Raw genomic sequence first — 20,746 nt, forward strand, 5'->3', positions numbered from 1 at the left:
CTCTGAGCCCTGGGGAAGCTCTGGGGTGTCCCTGTGGCTTCAAGCCCCTCAAATGGAATCACCCATGGGCGCTTTCTTTTTGCCACTGCAGGAGAAGCCTTGAGAGAATTATTCTGGCACATGTCCACGAGGGACCAGCAGGGGAGCTCATGCTTAGGGGCAACCAACACGGGTTCATTAGAGGCAGGTCCTGTCAGACCAACCTGGTGGCCTTCTACGACCAGATCACCAAATCCTTAGATGCAGGGGTAGCAGTGGACATAGTCTTCCTGGACTTTAGGAAGGCCTTTGACACTGTCTCTCACCCCGTTCTCATTAAGAAACTGGGGGACTGTGGTGTCAACACCTACACAGTCAAATGGGGAGAGCCGCACCCAGAGACTGGTGGTGAATGGGTCATTTTCGACCTGGAGGGATGTGGGCAGTGGGGTTCTGCAGGGCTTGGTCCTCAGGCCCACATTGTTCAACATCTTCATCAGTGACTTGGACAAGGGGGTAAAAAGCACCCTCTTCAAATTTGCTGATGACACTAAGATGTGGGGGGATGTGGGAATGCTAGAAGGAAGGAATAGGCTACAATTGGACTTAGACAGGTTACAGGGGTGGGCGGATGAGAATAGGATGGGATTCAACACCGACAAGTGCAAGGTGCTGCACCTGGGGAGGAAGAACCAGCACCACACCTACAGGCTGGGGCACTCCCTTCTCGTCAGTGCAGAGGCAGAAAAGGATCTTGGAATCATCATTGATGCCAAGATGAACATGGGCCAGCAGTGTAGGGATGCAGTCAGGAAGGCCAACTGCACCTTGTCAGCATCCACAGATGCATCTCAAGCAGATCCAAGGAGGTGATACTCCCTCTCTATGTGGCACTGGTCAGGCCGCAGCTGGAGTACTGCGTCCAGTTCTGGGTGCTGCACTTCAGGAGGGATGTGGACAACATGGAGAGGGTCCAGAGGAGGGCCACCTGCATGATCAAGGACAGCACGGCAGGCCCGACGAGGAGAGGCTATGGGACCTGAACCTGTTCAGCTTCCACAAGAGAAGGCTGAGGGGGGATCTAGTGGCCTGTTACAATCTAGTCAGAGGGGACCAGCAGACACTGGGGAAGTCCCTGTTCCCGCAAGCACTACCAGGAGTGACTAGAAATAATGGTCACAAGCTGGCAGAGGGTAGGTTTAGGTTAGATATCAGGAGGCGCTACTTCACGATCAGGGTGGCTAGGATCTGGCACCGACTTCCAAGAGAAGTGGTGCTGGCTCCTACCCTGGGGGTCTTTAAGAGGAGGCTAGATGTACACCTAGCTGGGATTGTTTGACCCCAGTACTCTTTCCTGCCATGACAGGGGGGCGGACTTGATGATCTGCTCAGGTCCCTTCCGACCCTACCAACTATGAAACTATGGAATCTAATGCATAATCCCACAATCATACCTCCTGCCATGCACGTGTAGCATAGGAGGAGGTGTAATTGTGTGGATTGTGCATTCAATCCTATCATACACCTGGATGTGTACAGGGGGCCTAAGAAAATTCACATATTTTAAAGGCACCTTTGATGCATGTTTTCATGTTCAGTTTAAAAAAGTGAAACCGATATAGGTATATGTGAAACTTGAAGTGGACTCAATCAGATTTCTCCATAGAGCCAGACACTGAAATCGTCTTGAAACTAAAAGGAAAATCCAGTGTCTTATAATCATTGCTCCCGTCCTGACATATTCAGAAGTTGGACAGCCTTTCCTCTACCCTACCAACCATGGTAGTGAGATCAGTATATTTACAGTCTTGCTCTTGATGGCAGGAAATTATGCCCCCCTTGAAGGCATTTGGTATCAGAGGGAATGTCTTATTTTCCATCAAGAAAAAAGATGAGAAAGCAGGTGAGTGACCCAAACCCTAAAGATCCAGGCAGGGAGTAGCTTGCTACCTCTAAATATGTCAAAGACTTTAAGCAACTAGGCCCTTCCCAAGCAGGCCCCAGGGTCTTGACTACAATGTTAAATGACACAGGCTTGGCACTTTGCCATTTGTCACATTTTCAAGTTCATGCAAACACCAAACTCCAAAAATATGAACAAAAAATCATGTGAAATCAGCTGCATGGTCCTTGCTATGACGGGTCCTTGTCACCTCATCATTGTGGTTCTTTTACTTTCTATACGAGATGACTGCTCACCCTACAACGTTATCGTGGGACACATTCATCTTTTTTGTGTGTACACACAGGTATATTCCATTCTTTTGACCAAAGAGCTAATAAAACTTTCTGTCAGAACTAATAATAACATGAACAAATTTATTTACTTTATATAAACTTTTATGATACTATGAAAACGTTAATATTAAAGCAGCAAGTCCCCATTTGTATGGCAGTTTCTAACCCATACCAGCATTTGTAAGTGAACTTCAACATCAGCCAAGATTATAACAAGAAAACTATGCCTAAAATTGAAACTCTCTCATCTTTAATTTCTAATAAAGAAATCAATAAGCACAGATAGAAAGTAAGGCTGCTGTAATCCCCTTAAGTAATCTTGTTAAATTTTGTCACAACATGTGTTACAGTAGTTCTACACTTTTACCTTTGCACTTTGTTGTATGTAACAGAGCAACATAATTAACCACTGGTAGGTAGTGTTTACGTTACTTCTCAAAAGGTTAAGAAGCTGATTATAGCTAAAATCAGCTTTGCCTGGGGCTTCAGTGACTCTGTGTAATCAAATTAGACAGGCAGGGCACAGTGTCACCTAACACAAACCAGTGGCACTTTCTTTTCTGTTTTGACCTTTTTCATTAGATGAGCCCATCAGGTTTTAGCTTCTTCTAAATATTTTGAAAAGATTAGTTTCCAATAAACTCTGAATGATAAGGCCCGCATTAGTCCAGATGACATTCATAAGTGATTTAGTAAGGATGCACACAGAGATCCTCTAAGAAAAATATCAACTTTGTTTTCCCACCAAGGAACCTTTCACGTTAACATTATCTAGTAGTTTTTTTTGTAAAGAAACGGTTTCAAAGGGCAGATGACAGATTTCAAATCCTAATATATCTTTAGTCATTTTCTTTGTCTTGGATATTTTATCAGTTTGATTCTGAACCTGCAGAATCACTTCTCAAATCCAATAGCAAACAGAGAACGTTATAAACACGACAGATAGACCATTAGCATTTCTAAGAAACCACAGGTAACCCACTCTGCAGTTACAGTTCATCCTCCCTACACAGTTGCTGTGTTCTTTGAAGTCATGCAAGGTGAATGGTATAATGGATGTGTTTAAGGAGGCTTAATAATGTAGAGAAGAGAGCAAACCAGCCTCACATCAGAGGAACTCTTTCCACAAGGCTATACTGTAACTAAATTTAAATGCAGTCTGCAGCATCAGTAGCTTCCATAATCTTGATATCTTTGAACATAAAGGGAACAAAAGATTAAACAGGAAAGGAATATATAAAGGAAAGTAATGACAAATTTAAATAAAAGGCTGAAAGTTGTTTAAGAAACATTCTATGCCTTTTTGAATTTTATGTACAAATCTAAAAAATAGTAGCAAACAACATTTGTTGAATCTTTATCTTAACATATTTGATCCTCCACTTCAGTTTAAGTTCTGAATATTTAGTGCTGTCTCTGAGTTACAGAGAGTGCTAACTCCATGAAAACTCATAAGCATGGAAAAAATGACTTCTGCAGATGATTTGTGATTATTTATTTATGACCAATAAAATCAAAACTTGTTATTTTAATTGATTAAGTCATAAATAAAGAGTTACAGAAGTCAAGTCTCCATGTTTGCACAGTCTGATGATTCCTGCTAATCCAGCAGTACTTAACAAATTCACATGTGGTTAGCTTGCCATAGCTGTAGATCACATTTCTATGCTGCAAGCTGTGCAAAAAAATCAATATGCCAAGTTTAACATAAGGACAGGAAACATGATGTCCTCCTATATTTTCAATGAACCTCATATGACTCTGCTGTTCATACTCTGTGCAATTTATTGCAGGGGAAATGTTTTTAAGAAAAAAATCTACAACGGAGTAAAATATATAAATTTAGAGACAAAGTCGTACCTGACTCTATAATAACAATTTATTTCAAATACCCTGACATTTTGATTGCATGATCAGCAAGTCAGAAAGGTTTTTTCTTTGCATACTTAAAGCAAAAGCATGTTCTTTAGACAGAACATACACTTGCCGTACATATTTTAGATTTAACAGCAAATTCCTGTTTTCTCTTTTCATTTGTCAACTCTTTAAGAGACAATATCTTTTTCAACTGACTGTGATGCATTGTAATTCATGTAGTTACACCTACAAGAAAACATCATCCATCTGAAACAATATGTTAAATGCCTCTATGTTTTTATATTTTATATTTTCATTTATTGCTGGAGAACTACCTTATTTGTGCCAGTAGATTCAGCTGAAAACCCTCTGAATGAGGTAGGAGTGGTCATGACCAATAGGTCAATATAGAGCTGTGCCATTTCTGCTTTCTAAGCTCAGTGATGTGGAACTAAGTGTGGAAAAACAACCAGCAAGTTGGATACAAGCCAAAAGATTGAGAATTGCTGACTCCTGCCAAACTCTTTCTTTTTAAATGAAAAGATTGACTTTAAACATTTGCAAAGGCACCAAACACATTTTCAAAATATAAAAATAGAACAATACATGGAAGGAGAGAAATTCTTCCTAACATGATCAGTTCTTTCCCTGGAATTTCTCTTCACTGAAATGAGCAGCTGTAAATGGATTAATGGCATTTAGCTCTAGAGAACATGTCACTGATCTGTACTGAACATATAAAACTGTTATATAAAAGACACTCAAAGAATCACACTTGTTCCTAAGTTTGTAGTAAAGCGTCATTTACATGACAAATTTTATTCGAAGATTAATGTACCATTTTAAAAACCCTGGGCATCAAACTCCCAATCAGAAAATAGCAAGGTAACAATTTTAAATGTTGAATAATATTAATTGTGTGATGAATTACAATTTCAGGACATTTTAACCTTCTTATTTTAGAACAGAGCATGTAGCACAGTTCTTTACTATTTGTTGCAGGGCCTTTAAAACATAAAAATTATAAGCATCTCTTCCTCCAATTTCTAGGCCGTAAGAAGGAAAAATTACAAAAAATTGATGAACAATACCCAACTGCACCATATTGGTCATGGGAACAGTACGTGTATGCATAACTCTCCAAATCAGCAGGTATGGATAAGCTTTACAGAATATGGCTGGGAACTGATTTTATACAGACGTGTGGGGTTTGAGTTATATACATAGGTTCATGAGAAAATCTTTGAGTCACAGTAGTACTCCCTTTTCACCAAATCACCAAAAATATTAACTCTGTCCATTAATCAAGATTACTGTGCAGGACTGTGTATTTGGTAGGTGACATCTGGATATAAAAAAACTGTCTAAACACCTAGTCATTTCACTTATGGTCCTGTAACACTGTGTAACACTGTGGCTAAACTCGCTCACAACAGGCTGCCTCCTTAAAGTGTGCCAATGAGACTGAACATATGTAAATCACTGAGCATGATTTTAAATCTTAAATGCCTTAAAGGCCTCTCTTTGCTGATTTTATTTTAACTTTGGCATTAGTTTAGGGTAAAGAGCAATATTTAATTTACAAGGTTTTTTCCTCCCCAAGAATCAGAGGTCAGGAAGTAGATGGGTGGAACTTAGCGAGGCAGCTAAGATGAGTTGCTGGCAGGGTGAAGTGGTAGGTTTTAGTAATAGCTGGAAGCTGTAAGTGGTTCTAAGCTTTGAAGTCAGTGCAGCTTTGATGTAGTACTCCCATAGTTAATCGCAAGATAGTCTTGAAAGAAAAAGATTTTCCAAATACTATCCTTAGTGTCATTGCTTGTGATATCTTTGTATGAAAGATGATTTTTTTTCTTGGACTTCAAATCTGATACCACACTGCTCTCTTTCTCTCTCAGTCATTCTTACTTCTGTAATGTGTTTTAATCAGTTTAAAAGGCAATTAAAACTCAGATTAGCTTTGGGCCAGCCAAGTGACTTGCTGGGAACTATTTTCCTGAAATGACTTTAAGTAACTTGCTCCTTGGAACTATTGTACTATTGCATTCAGGTGCATCAGGGAAGTGTTGAGTTGGGACCTGGAGATGGAAAAGGGCGAAAGTACTGTGGACCCTCTATCTGGGGCCTTAGAGAAGCTCATTAGCTCATCCATTTGGAGAAAAAAACACCATAACTAACTAGAAGGAGAAATGATAATGGGCAAAACTAGAAAGGATATGATACTTAGATCCCCATGTGATCCAGCCTTCATTTAGGGCCAGGTGATCAAGGAGAAGCCCTTTGTCAGATGCTTGGTAGAGTTCTGATTGTACGGTCTGGTGCTCTGACTGCTTAAAATAAGGGCATGCAGCCAGGAGACATGCTTTCTAAGATGATACAGCTGAATTTTGTATTTTTTTTCTGAACAAGCTGGGTAAAAAGCACCACTGGCAGGACTAGAAAGTGGTTCTATTCTGCTCCCTGCTACAGGATACATAAGGTTTCTCTCATCCAAATTTAGTCCATGTTTGGAGAGAAGGCAGTGGACAGGAGACTAAGCTAGAATGGGGTTGGAGCAAGGACACTGAGGTCATTGATCTTTCCGAAGAGAAAACCTGATAAAATTATTCTTATGTTGCATATATAACCACCAAGCTTACTTAAAATACAAACAAATTTATCCTTGGGCAATTAGGTTTAGGGAAACAGCTATACAAGTATAAATCATTATTTGTTAGAATCAATTACACAATATTTGATTTATTTTAATAGTTATATGTTAAAACTGTTCCTACATTACATGGTAAATGTCATCTACAAATCATGTTCCACTGCATAGCCAAATAACTATTTCAGTGTAGTCCAAAGCTGGGAGGATGTGAACATTAAACCATAATCTCTTATCTACATTAAAATGCTGATAATCTGTGTGCATTGGCATATGAAGTCTAAAATGAAGCTGCCATTCACAAAGACCCATGCTCATCTAAACAGACAGGAATAAAGAACATGGCATGTGACCAGTAAATTATGAGAGCGCAACACCTCAGGGTTAGAGGTCATTGAAGATTTCAACAAATCTCACCAGATATGGCAACAGATTAAGCAAGGGGATAGATTGCCCTCCAACCTTAACCTGTTAAGACCTTTGAAGTCTTACAGCGACCTCTATTCTGCTCTTTCATATTACTTGTTAGTTACACTAATTACAGCCTAAGAGTATGCTGGAGCCAGACACTTTTTCTAAAGCCATCCAAAAGAATATCAGTAAAATGGTAACCATTTCAGTCAAATTGTGCTATGCTTATCACAAGCACTTCCCCCCATCCCAATTTATAATAGACTTGCTAAACGTTTATAGACAGAGTAACACATTAATAGAACTGTGTGATTTTGTAAATTCTGTACAACCTATTATTGAGAGAAATCAGAAACTAAAGACAAAACCAAACCTCAAATGAATGCAAGCAGTGACTGAGAATGGAATAAAAATCCTGTCATATATAATCTCCAAAATAAAGAGCTAACGTGTAATTCAATACAAATTCTAGGTATTTAGAACTTGAAACTGAAGAATAAATTTAGTATTTCTGCCACTGGACCTGAAGGAAGCACCACTGGCTTACTTGTACAAACTGCTTTTACTCACTGTGCATCAATAACTGCATTAATACTAGCACGATATTATATTGTATTTGGGCACAGGACTCAGTACACAGCCTCACTCTAATGGATGGAATATCACTTGTAAAGCTACTGCAAATCATTTAGCAACATTAAACCTTAAGCTAGTCCCTAAATCAGACCAGGAATATAGAACAGAGATTTAGAGCAACAGAACTATACCTGAAGTAACACAAATCTATTACAACAGCATTTATGTACAGGAAGAATAAATATTTGAGATCAGTCTCTATTTTTGTATTTAGGCATCTAAAGAAAGAATTTTAAAAAGTTTATAAAAACTTCATCTTGATAATCCTCCTGGGACTGCCTGGATATCTTTTACATTAAGGTAATGCATTTTCTTGTTAATGGCAACCTGCTAGCTGTAAATACATCCTTTAAAAAGTTATAAATAAAATGTCGTTCTAACAAAAGGAGGAATTAAAGGAGACAACAACAACCCTTCCTTGCACTGTTTAGTAATCAGAACATTCAGAAAGCAACGAGCAATAAGCTGACAATAATTCTGTGATCTATACTCCTGTTTTTAATATATATCTAGAACAACGGTTCTCGACCTTTTTAGCCCCAGGCACCTCTCCATAACTTTTCTGAATTTCCTGGCACCTCAGTTGAAAGTCACTGAGCCACAATCTAAATTCAGAAAATAAATTGAGGGAGGCTAAAAAGGTTAAGAATCACTGATCTAGCAGGTGCCAGGTAAGGACACAGGGGACAGGACCTAACCCTGCCATGTCCTGCCACTGTTTAGCCTCTCTCCATCTGTACCTGAGGTAGCAAGGGCAGCCCCCTATGGGTGTGTCCACACATGCAAACAGGTGCGCTTGCAGCACTTAAATATAAGCGGTGTAAATTTGAGCCGGGGCTTTTTCCTTCAGCGCATGTATCCAGACATGCACTATGGTGTGGGTAAATTGTGCCACTTGGGGCAAAATAACTTTGCCTTCTTCCTGCTGGATCTACAGCCAGGGGGAGCTAGAGCCTGGGGCTAGCACCTGTGTTGGCCCCAGCAGTATAAAAAGCTGCCCTGGCCAGCAGCTCAGGGCTACTTGTTCTCAGGAGCTTCTGGGGCCTGTCCAATTGGTATCTGGGAACACCAGCCCTTGTGCCAGCTGGACTGCTGAAGCAGCCCTGAGATATATATATATATATATATATATATAGAGAGAGAGAGAGAGAGAGAGAGAGAGAGAGAGAGAGATCAGTTGGGCAATGTTTTATTGATATATATTTACAATTGTAAAGCAACCTGGAAGCCTACCAGTGCCTCCATCATCATAATAAAATAAATTCTAATTATCTGTACAGTTTGGCATTGACTATGAGCTTCTCTGTCATAGAAAAATCAGGGCTGCCCCCACCCACTTTGCTCACCAGGATGTACAGCATTGAGTAGCACTGCCCTGCCCCTGCCCTTGCCTCTCACTCTCAACCCACAACCTACCCCCCACCCCATTCCCCTCACTCCTGTCCCACAGGACCAGGAATGTGGGTGAAGGGTTTTTGGGGGTGGCTTGGGGGTGAGGGACTTTTGGGGATAGTGTGGGTGTGGAGGGGGCGGCTACTCAGGAAGGGTGGGTCCCCTTCCCCCCGCAGGTCACAGCCCCTTTGCATACCTCATGGACTGCCCCACCCCACAGGGGCCACTTGCCCCCCCACAGGGGACACAGGAAAAATAACAGATTTTACAGTGTTTTTACTGTGCTTACAAAAACACTCTTTTACAATGACATAACTCTTCTGGAGCAAAAATACACTGATTCAAGGAAATTTTGGAACTGCTCTGGTAAATGTTCTACATGTGCCACTTCTACTCAAGTCCTGCTACATCATTTTTAATGCTGCCTAAGTAAAGGATAATACACACATCCAAACAGGAGCTAACAGCTACCAAATAAGAGGCTAGATTCCCTGGAGGAAACTTCTTCTCTTTCCTAACCAGTGAGCTGCCCCATCAGATTAGACATCTTAGTATTAACGTATGTTTTGCATCTGACCTTTGTGTATAAAACAATTACTTTTTGTGGCTTAGTTCCACAAGCATAGCCTGTGGGATATGCCTCGGCTGGCAGCTATACATGTATCAGCAAATTTTACCTGTGATTTTTCACATTCTCCACTGAGCTCTGCTCTTCTGGGCCTGAGTTTAATTTCTTCTTCATTTTAGTTCTTGCGTGGAAGACATAAACATATAAACCAACTCTGTGATGTCATTTTTTGTGTCTGTCATGTAACAACATGCCTGACTAGTCAGGAACTGTCACAGAAAACAACTTCACAGGTAAAAGTAAGCAAGATATTTAAAATTATTTTCTATCAGCATTTGCCTATTTTTAAATAAATTAAATTGTGATGAGATTGGAAAAAGTCTATCAAATTGCAAAAATTGTCAAAAAATTTAATTTCTTTTCTGTTCCTGGTGATGGCAGACTATAAAATTCACGAGAAATGTTCTTTTTCAAATTTCAAGTGGGCTGTGCTTTGTCAGAGATATCACATGCTATTGGGTCTGGCTGCTTGATTGTTTGAACCTTTCATTTTTTGTCTGAATAAGTCAGAAAACAACACAGGCACTCCTTGCTGCTGTGTATATGAGGATTATTTCTCCTATTGAACTTGATCCAGGTTTGGAGAGAGGAAAGTGGACAAGAGAATGGGTATCACTGGTGCTGGGGTTAGGTATGAAAACTTTTCTAATAACTTTAGAGACGTTTCCTCATCCCTCTGGCAGTCCTAGGTCCTCATTTCCCCTTTTCCCTCTCTTGTTTATACCAAAGCAACCTTCTCTACTAACTGAGCTTCACATATCATCTCAATGCAAATGATTCACATGACTATTTCTCTACAACTGATCTATCCTTTTGAGTCTACCACAGATAGAACATTTATTTGCTCCTAGATATCCCAACGACATTTGCTAACCTCTAGCTCTAAACTCTTTATTTTCCTCCTAAGTTCTCCATGTTTCTCCATTATTTTACATTATTTTTTTCATAGATTTCATAGATTCATAGACATTTGGGCTGGAAGGGACCTTGGAAGATCATCGAGTCCAGCCCCCTCCCAAAGGGCAGGAAGTCAGCTGGGGTCATAGGATCCCAGCAAGATAAGCATCCAATTTGCTCTTGAAGGTGTTCAATGTAGGTGCTTGAACCACCTCCGATGGCAAGCTGTTCCAGACCCCGGGGGCTCGGACAGTAAAGAAATTCTTCCTTATGTCCAGCCTGAAACGGTCTTGCAGCAGTTTATGACCATTCGACCTCGTCATCTCTTCGGGCCCTCTGGTGAACAAACATTGCCCCTGATGCTGGTGGTCACCCCTGATAAACTTATAGGTGGCCATCAGATCACCCCTGAGCCTGCGCTTTTCCAGGCTAAAAAGCCCCATGGCTCTCAGCCTGTCCTCGTAAGGTCTGCTTTCCTGACCTCTGATCATGCGTGTGGCTCTTCTCTGGACTCTCTCAAGGTTCTCCACATCCTTTTTGAATTGTGGAGCCCAAAACTGGATGCAGTACTCCAGCTGTGGCCTCACCAAGGCCGAGTACAAGGGGAGAATGACGTCTTGGGATTTGCTTGAGAAGCATCTATGTATGCAAGCCAGTGTTTTGGTCGCTTTAGTAGCCGCAGCATCACATTGAAGGCTCATGTTCATCTTGTGGTCAATGATGATCCCCAAGTCTCTTTCTTCCGTAGTGCTAGCCAGTGTAGCACTGCCGAGCCTATAAGGATGCTGCAGGTTTTTCTTCCCAAGGTGGAGAACCCTGCATTTTTCAGTGTTAAACACCATCAGGTTCTCTTCTGCCTATTTCCTGAGCCTGTCCAGGTCAGCCTGGATTACCCGCCTGTCTTCTGGATGCTTTGCCCCAAAGTTTGGTGTCATCAGCGAACTTGGTCAGTCCACTCCTGTCTCCAATGCCCAGGTCATTAATGAAGATGTTGAACAATATGGGTCCAAGGACAGAGCCTTGGGGGACCCCACTGGTCACAGGACACCATGATGAGTGACTGCCATCAATTACTACTCTCTGGGTCCGACCATGGAGCCAATTTCCCAGCCAGCAGATCATGGTGGACCCAAGGCCACAATTGGCCAGTTTTGCCAAGAGGTGATCATGGGATACCAGACTGAAGGCTTTTTTGAAGTCAAGATATATGACATCAATCTCTTCTCTTCACTGTCATCTCATAAACTCATAAACTGAAGGTCAATTATTATTGTCTTTCTCTCAACATAACCAGGCCATATCCAAACCTTGCCACTTCTTTCTCCACAACATAAGTTAAAAAAATCAATCCTTCCTAACCGTCTTGCCCTGAATACTGCTTGTATTCCTAAACAACAGCATTCATTAATAATAGGGCTGTGCGAAACACCATCATTTCATTTCAACGTCCATGTCGCCGTTTTGAAGGTACAGTGTTTCATTTAGTTTCTTTTTGAAACAGTGTCCTGTTTCACTTTGTTGAAACTGTTTCGCTGTTTTGACTCCTTTTGACGTTTCACCCATAAGCTATAAAGGGGAATCATGAAAATGCCTAAAATGTCATTTGCTGCCTGATTTGGATGCAAATTGCAGGAAAGGTAGCTGCTTCTGAGGGGTTGAAGCCTGCCAAGTTTCAAGGAGACAGGTGCAGAGGTTTCTCAGAAATTGTACCTCAAAGTCTTGAAAGCAAAATTTGCCGGCAGCAGCAGCCTCCTGTCATCTGGCATGCAAATCCGGGGGCTTGCACCCCTGGGAGGGCTGCAGGGCTGTGCTGAACTCCTGCCAGGGGTGCAGGTCCCTGGATCTATTTCAGATGACAAGAGGTTGCTGCTGCCTCCAGGGATCAGCGCTGGGCGGAGCCTGTATTCAGCGCCAGGGAAGACAGATGCTGCTGCTGGCCCCAGGCAGCAGGGGCAGTCTCCTGTCATCTAGGTGCAGATCCAGGGGCCCACACCCCTGGGAGGTCTGCAAGGCTGTGCCAGACTCCTCCCAGAAGTGTGGGCCCCCAGATCAGTCCCTGGATGACAGGAGGCTGCTGCTGCTGCCTGGGACCAGTGCTGGGTACAGCCCATGCCCAGCGCTGGGCTCCATGGAGCTCAACCTGGCAATGGGAGGTGGAGCGCAGCCCTGGCTCTGCCCGCCTCTCACCACTGGGCTGCACTCCAATTGGCTCCAGCAGTCCCATGGAGTACAGCGCTGGCTCTGCCCGCCTCTCACCACCAGGGGCTCTGCCCGCCTCTCACCTCCATGGGGCTGTCAGAGCCAATCAGAGTGCAGCCTGGTAGAGGGAGGTGATCAGAGCTGGCACTGCACTCCGATTGGCTCCAGCAGTCCGATGGAGTGCAGTCCAGTAATGGGAGGGGGGCAGAGCCAGCGCCGTGTTCTGATCGGCTCTGCTAGCCCCATGGAGTGAAGCCTGATGGTGGGATGCAAGCAGAGCTGGGGCTGCACTTCCATTGGCTCCACCAACTGCACAGAACGCAGCCTGGTGGTGGGAGCCAGGGAGAGCCAGGGCTGCACTCTGCCTCCTGCTGCCAAGCTGAGCTCCATGAGGCTGGTGGAGACAACTGGACCACAGCCCGCTGGCAGGAGGCAGGCAGAGTGGGCACTGCGCTCTGATTGGCTCTGCCAGCCCCATGGAGAGCAGGCCAGCAGCAGTAGGTGGGGAGAGCCAGGGCTGTGCTCCCTGCTGGGCTGAGCTACATGGGGCTACGGAACCACTTGGAGCACAGCCCTGGCTCTCCCCTGCCTCCCACTACTGAGCTGCTTTGAAACTCAAAACTTTTGAAACTTTTTGAGTGCCCTCATTTCATTTCAAAGCTGTTTTGATGCTTTTTGTTTTGTTTCAATTTCTCTGTTTTGAGCTTGAAACGTGTCAAAACTGCTTCAAAACCAACACTTGGCAAAATTTCTCATAGTCCTAATTAATAGGACACAATTTCCAAGAGAGCACATGAACATGTACAATTTACATGTAACATGTAGGATTTACCATGAAGTAAAAAATGCATGGTGTCAGGAAATCTTTAGTAATTACCTGTGCATATTCTTATGCTGCAGTAAATTTAAGTTAAGCCACAATAGCTTAGCTCTCTTTCCTTGAGGCTAAGTTTTACCATGCTTTAGTTTTAATGTGATGCAAGGTAAAAGCGTGCACATAGGCAATTACTGTGGAGCAGCTGACTTGCAGCAATGCTCTGCTCTTTTTCATTTTCTGGTAAAGAGTAGGCATGTACATATCAGAAGTGGGTATCTAACCCTACTTCTGCCCCCCATACTATTCAGGTAAGTAATATTTTTATATGCCAACTTAGAGTAAGGACAACTAATGAAAGAGAAATACCCTAGAACAGTGGTCACCAATCTTTCTGGCAGACATGCTATAAGTTAAGCCCTCCCCCTTTCATAAGTGCTATTTGGATTCCCCCTTCCCGCTGCCCCCCTCTCAGGAGCACCTGATAGAGCTTGTGCCCTGGGGCACTGGAATGGAGCACAGAGGCTCCAGTCTTTGGCTACTTGGATACCAACAGCCAGGTTAATCCTTCCTTGGCCCTGTAACCACCAGTTTTATGTGGAGAGTGGTGATCCAAAGCACTAACTTTGGCAGCAGCTTCAAGGCCAGGGAAGGGTTAACCTGGCTCTTGGCAGTGATGTCTGACTCCTACTCTTGCAGCAGCATCCTGCCCCTCCTCTGCTCCACTCACTGGAGGCTGCACTTCCTTTTGTGAATGCTTATAGATAATATGCCACGTGTAGTAGCTGCCCATGCCACTTGTGGACTGCATGCTTTAGACTGGCCACCCCTGCCCTAGAATGACTGGGAACTGGCTCTATAATTTTTGGGAAATGGGTATGTTCCATTATGTATTGCAGCATCTGGAAACCAAAACTTTATCTACTGCAATATTTCACGTTTCTGAAAAGAAAGGGCATAATCATTTTTAGAGGAAAATAATGACATTATTCAAATGGAAAATTCCCAAAAGGTAAAATAAGTTTTCCTTTGTTCTTTTGATATTCAATTTTGTATACACTTGTCACTTAAATTCTACTCTGATATCTTTGGCCAATTGGGAGCCAAAGGGAGTAAGAATTTCACAGATATAAATTTAACTTGCTTTGTTCAGTAGAATGAATTAAGAGGCAAGTTCTGCCATCACATGCATGTGTGAGGTGCCTGTGAACTCAGGCAATGTCCTGCATATGTATCTGAAGGCAAAATTTGCACTTAAAAGTTTGCAAGTTGTATATTAATGGAAGGTTCTCAGGCAAACAATAAAATAAACATTATTTTCATACCCAGAGTATTGCTTCTAGAAAGCTCAAGAGAACAAGGATAAAGCTTATTTTCTTTCTCTTGAAAAAAAGCAATATTATACTTTTTAAAATCTTCATTTTAATTAAAATGTGTTTGTTCAAAACTAAAAGCTATTTTTGTCCAAATTACTGTGTTTTGTATTGTATAAGTTGAGTTTTGAAGCCCAATATTTAACTCTTAAAATTCAACCCTGACTTATACAACCTCAACATATTCAGCCTCGAGCCACCAATACAATGCTGCAGCCAGCAAAGCAAATAAAACTGTGGCTTGCATCTACCGGTTTATGTCAAGCAAAACTCAAGAAGTCATCCTCCTGCTTTACTTGGCCTTTGTGAGGCCTCAGCTGGAGTACTGCATCCAATTCTGGGTTCCACACTTTAGAAAGGATATGGAGAAGTATGAGAGAGTCCAGAGGAGAGCCATGTACATGTTTAGAAGTCAAGAGAACAGGCATTATGAGGAGAGGCTAAGAGACATGGGACCCTTCAGCTTGGAGAAGCGAAAGCTCAGGGGTGACTTGGTGGCAGCCTATAAGTATATAAGGAACGGGGAGAACATCTGTTCACCAGGGCACCCTAAGGGAACACAAGGTCTAATGGTGACAAACTTTGGGAAGACTGTTTAATACTGGACATAAGGAAAAACTTCTTTACTGTCTGAGTCTCCAGAGTCTGGAATAGACTCCCCCAAGAAATGGTGCAAGCAGCTACTCTGGATGCCTTTAAGAAACACTTGGATGCTTACTTGCTGGGGTGATCTGACCCCAGCTGACTTACTGCCCCTCGGGTAGAGGGCTGGACCTGATGATCTTGCAAGGTCCCTTCCAGCCATAATGTCTATGAAATCCTTGAAATTCCATATCACCGTATCACTGTCCCTTGCAAGCACTACCAGGCTTGGTGGTCGGCTGGTGTGGCCCAGGCAGCACCACTCCAGGGGATGAGGGTATGCCAGCCAAGTGCCAAGCCTGGCCCTGTATGCTGTGAGTGGCACTGCTGAGTGCCGAACCCAGCACCATCCCCTGTGAGCAGCACCAGGCTCGGCTGGCATGGCCAGGCTCAGCACACAGCAATGCTGCTTGCAGTGGATGGGGCTGGGCTCAGCTGACATGGCCCAGGCAGCACTGCTCACACGGGATGGGGCACCCCAGTGGAGCGCTGAGCCTGGTGCTGCTCACAGGGGGTGGGGACAAGGATGAGGCTAGGCTCAGTACTGGTTGGTGTGGCCCCATCCCCTGCAAGTGACACTGGGATCTGTGCTTGGCTGATGCAGCTCAGGCAGCACTGCTCTCAGGGGATGGGGCTGCGTCAGCCGAGTACAGAGCCTAGTCCCATCTGCTGTGATCAGTGCTGTGGCACACGTCCTGAAGCCAGGGTGCACAGGGGCCAGTATAAGTCGACCCCATATTTCTGAACCAAAAAGTTAGAAATTTCGAAGATCCAGTGTATAAATCAACCTAACTTTTTGGATCAGAAAAATGGGGTCAACTTATACCGTGTTGACCTATAGTCCATGAAATACGGCAATTATTTTATTGTCAGCAGATGCAGATACTTTGAATATCATTTAATAATTTACTCTGCTAACTTATATCTCCTGTGGATTACTTTTGCCTTAAAATCTTGCAGCAGTATAAAACACAGTAAGGTATGTATCTGAAAATGTCCTATTCCATTGTTTTGTAATTAAAGCAAGAATATTATAAAAGATACATATTTAGCAAATATAGTGCCATCAACTTTAAGCATTTCTTGGAATGAAATGATTACTCATAATATAGATATGAGTAATATATATATATAAAAGGCAGTTATAAAAAACTATCTTTAAACTATCTGGGTAAAAAAATCAGCACCAAATATTAGTTAAAAGCAGGTCTTTGCATTTATTTGCATAAATAACTATAATCACAACAAATTTAAGACAAGCCAAATGACTGTTCTTCTAAATTAACATAGTGAAAATAGCTGCTGACACTGGTTAGCAAAAATGACAAGGCTTTTCAGTAGATCTGCATATCAGTTTCACTGAAAAAATAAGGTCTTCTAAATATAGCAACATTTCTTCATAGGAAAAGGCTTGAAGTGCAGTCATATTCTGAAGAGTCTCTAAACTTGGAATCATGGAGCTCCATGCTTGTCTTTCCTTGCTTACTACATCTCATAAACCAAAGGGATTGTCTAATTTTTTCAGGTAAAAACTAACTGAGGCAGCCAAGAAACATGAAATTAGCAATACAAGGGGAGGGGGTAAAAAGGCAAATGTGATAAAAACTCAAACTCAGCATGGTGCAAACAAATTGAACAGATGTAGCAAAGAACAAGAAGAAAAAATGTTTTCATTTTTTATATAACAAATGCTAGGAATCTTGATAGCAAGCAAGAGGAACTACATTTTCATTGATGAAAAGAAATAGGATATATTTAGCATTTCTAAAAGCAGGTGAGGTGATTAACATTATTGGAATGTTAATATCTGTGATTATAACCTGTTTAAGAAGAGTAAAGCTCATACAGGAAGTGAGGGGGTTTAATTTATTGCATTACTTCTTTTAGAGTTATTGATAATTCAGAACCACGGGATCTTGACTGCATGTGGATCAATGTGTTAATTAAGAAAGCCAAGGAGCTACTTGTGGGAGTTCTGTTACAGACCATCAAATAACACCAGTACCTGGTTATAATATTTGGGAAAAAAAAGTATTGTCATGAAAGACTTCACTTTGGGAGGCGTATATTGGAGGCCTCAAGCAGTCAAAATACCAGTGAAATTTCTAAAAACTATAGATGATAATTTTTCAACACAGAAGAAATTGCACCCAAAAAGAATTAACTCTTTTGACCTAATTATGATGAATAAAGGTAAATTAATCTCTGCACTTGAACTTGGTAGTTTCAAAGGGACTAATGACCTTAGCTGATTATCTTCAATGTGAGTAGAGGACAGTCTATTAATAAACATAATTTTCCAAAGCTAAGGAAATTATTAGTGAGGAAAAACACAGACAAATTTTAATGAAATTTAACAAGAGTTCATTAGTTGTCTAAAATGCCTGGATTCCATAATAATAATAGAAAAGACTGCTTTGGTTAAAAGTCAATCTGGGTTGGATGACAAAGTGAAGGAAGCAGTTAAAAATAACAAGTAGCATATAACAAATTGAAAAAAGGGAAAACAGATTGCATCCAGGATAATTAGAAATTATGAAATGCATAAAATGAATAATGGAAGCCAAGGATATTCAGGAAAAAAGTCTGTAGCTAGCAAAACTAAGGAAAATGAAAGAAATGCAATGGTGTATATCCATTATTAGGTGGAGAAAACCAAACTGTTAATACTGATGAGGAAAAGGCAGAAGTGCTCAATAAATATTTTTGTTCTGCTTTTGGAAAGAAGAAGGATAACTTGCTTGTGTTATATGAAGATGATCAAATACTTTTCATCTTCACCAAATAAATATATTTAGCTGCATGTACTAAAGGACCCTTCTTGCATGCGCAGGTAACGCTGCGATAGGGATGTAATGCACAACACAGGGATGGCATGGCAGGAGGTGTGATTATGTGGATCATGCATTAAATCCCACTGCACTGGCAAGAAGCAAGCTTCTGCAGCTGGGAGGCCCTTGAGCCAAGGAGCCCCCAGCTGTGGGGGCGCCCACACACCCCTGCCAGGAAGATGCAGGTGCACCTATGAGGTGTGGAGCACCCGGTACATCTCCATGCAGCTCCATAGCTGTAATCTTTCAGCTCAGGGTGTGCTCCATGCACTGCTAGGGCTGGTAGATCACAGCTGCATCCCATGGCTGCTAGGACCCAAAGTCCTGCAGCTGTGGATGTGGGATCCGAGCACTGCTGAAATCCAAAGTCTGCAGCTGTTCGGCGCTGTTGTGGTTGAGTCACCTCAGCTGCAAGAATCCCAGCCATGGCTGGGCACAGTGCACTCCTGGGGCTGGGAGCCCTGTCAGCTCCCAGCCACAGGGAAAACCCTGCTACATATGCAAATTAATGGTAGATAGCAACCAGCTATAAAATTAATTACACATTTTTGCGGTCTAACTTTATAGCTGATTGCACCTTTTTATGGTGTGATAAGAACTTTGTACGTGTAGCTCATCTCAGTTAATTGTGCAATCCCTGTAACAGGGGGCCATAGATACACATTTTTAAATCATCAGGCCTGGATAACTTGCCCCCAGGAATCTCTATCAGGACAGATTGAGGGCCCTAGATCTCTTCAGTCAGTCTCCACAAGAGTAGGTTGAAAGGTGATCTTGTGGTTGCCTACAAATTCATCGGGGAGGGGCGCAGCAAGGAATAGGAGATGCTCTGTTTACCAGGGCACTCCTTGGAGTAACTAGAAACAATGGCCATAAACTGACGGAGAGCAGATTCATGTTGGACATCAGGAAAAACTTCTTTACTGTAAGGCTTGTCAGAATCTGGAATGGGCTTCCAACGGGAGGTGGTGCTCTCCCCCATGCTGGGGGTCTTTAAGAGGAGGCCAGACATACACCTGACTGGGGTCATCTAACCGCAGCACTCTTTCCTGCCCAGGGCAGGGGGTTGGACTAGATGATCTACTGAGGTCTCTTCCAACCCAAAGAGCTATGAATCTATGAATGAAACAGCTAGATGAGAATATCTGTCCCACTGAGGTCCTTTTTAATAAATCTTGGAAAACTAGAGAAATTCTAGAAGCCTGGCAGTGTGCTAATGTTGTGGCAAGTGGTAACTTTAAGTCAGTCTTAGGTAAAATAAAGGAAGGGAATTCAATTAATATAATCAATAGACAGTAATGCCAGTTAATTTGGTTTAATGGAAAAATACACCTTGCCAAACAAACCAGTTTTTACTCTTTGATTAGATCTATTTGATTATGTATTAGTGTATATATAATAAATGTCAATGTCTGTAAGGCATTTAGCATAGCATACAACATTCTGATTTAAAAAATAGCATTATTCACTATCAATAAATTATTCAATATCAATAACAACATGTTAAATTAATAGAGACCAAGCTAAGGGATTTGAAAATATAATTGTTAATGGGAAGTCACCACCAAAATGAGGTGTTTCTAATGTGATGTCATGCATTAGCAATGGCGCTATCCAAAAATGTTACCGATGATTGAGAAAATAAATATGAAATCATTACTCAAAATTTGCAGAAGCCATGAAGGTTGGAGGAATGTAAATAATAATAAAGACATAGCAGTCACCCTAGTAAGCAATGATGAAGACAAGGCAAGGCAATGATACAGATTGGTTTACTGGGTAAGCTGGGCGCATTCAAAGTAAAGGTGTTTAAATGCAGTCAAAAGCAAATTTGAAAAGCATACCTAGGATAGGGTGGCTGAAAGAACGAACGTGCATTCCTATTGCAAAGTTGTTGTCTAAAGGGCTAATGTGAACCTTGAATGTATACACCCTGGTTTAAAATAATGAGTTGCAGGCCAATGATTTTATTACTGTATGCAATACTGGTGAGACCAGTATTAAAATACTGCATGCAGTTCTGGTATCCTGTCCAGATGTCTGGTATCCTGTCCGGGTATCCTGTCCAGGTTAAGTTAAAAAATTGGAGAGACTGCAAAAACAGCCAAAACATGATTTAAGGACAGGAGAAAATGTTTTACTGTTAGCATATAAAAAGAGTTCAATCTACTTAGCTTAGAAAAAAGAAAACTGTGATGTGATCAC

General features: G+C 42.0%; 1 protein-coding gene across 6 annotated transcripts in view; it reads right to left on the bottom strand.

Moving 5' to 3' along the window:
* ARB2A (ARB2 cotranscriptional regulator A) overlaps nt 1-20,746 on the bottom strand; it is a 408,135-nt gene that overhangs the window by 82,299 nt on the left and 305,090 nt on the right. The window lies entirely within an intron of this gene.

This window comes from Crocodylus siamensis, chromosome 3 (assembly GCF_052110815.1).
Source record: "Crocodylus siamensis isolate JL-2025a chromosome 3, ASM5211081v1, whole genome shotgun sequence".
Classification (NCBI taxonomy): Eukaryota; Metazoa; Chordata; order Crocodylia; family Crocodylidae; genus Crocodylus; species Crocodylus siamensis.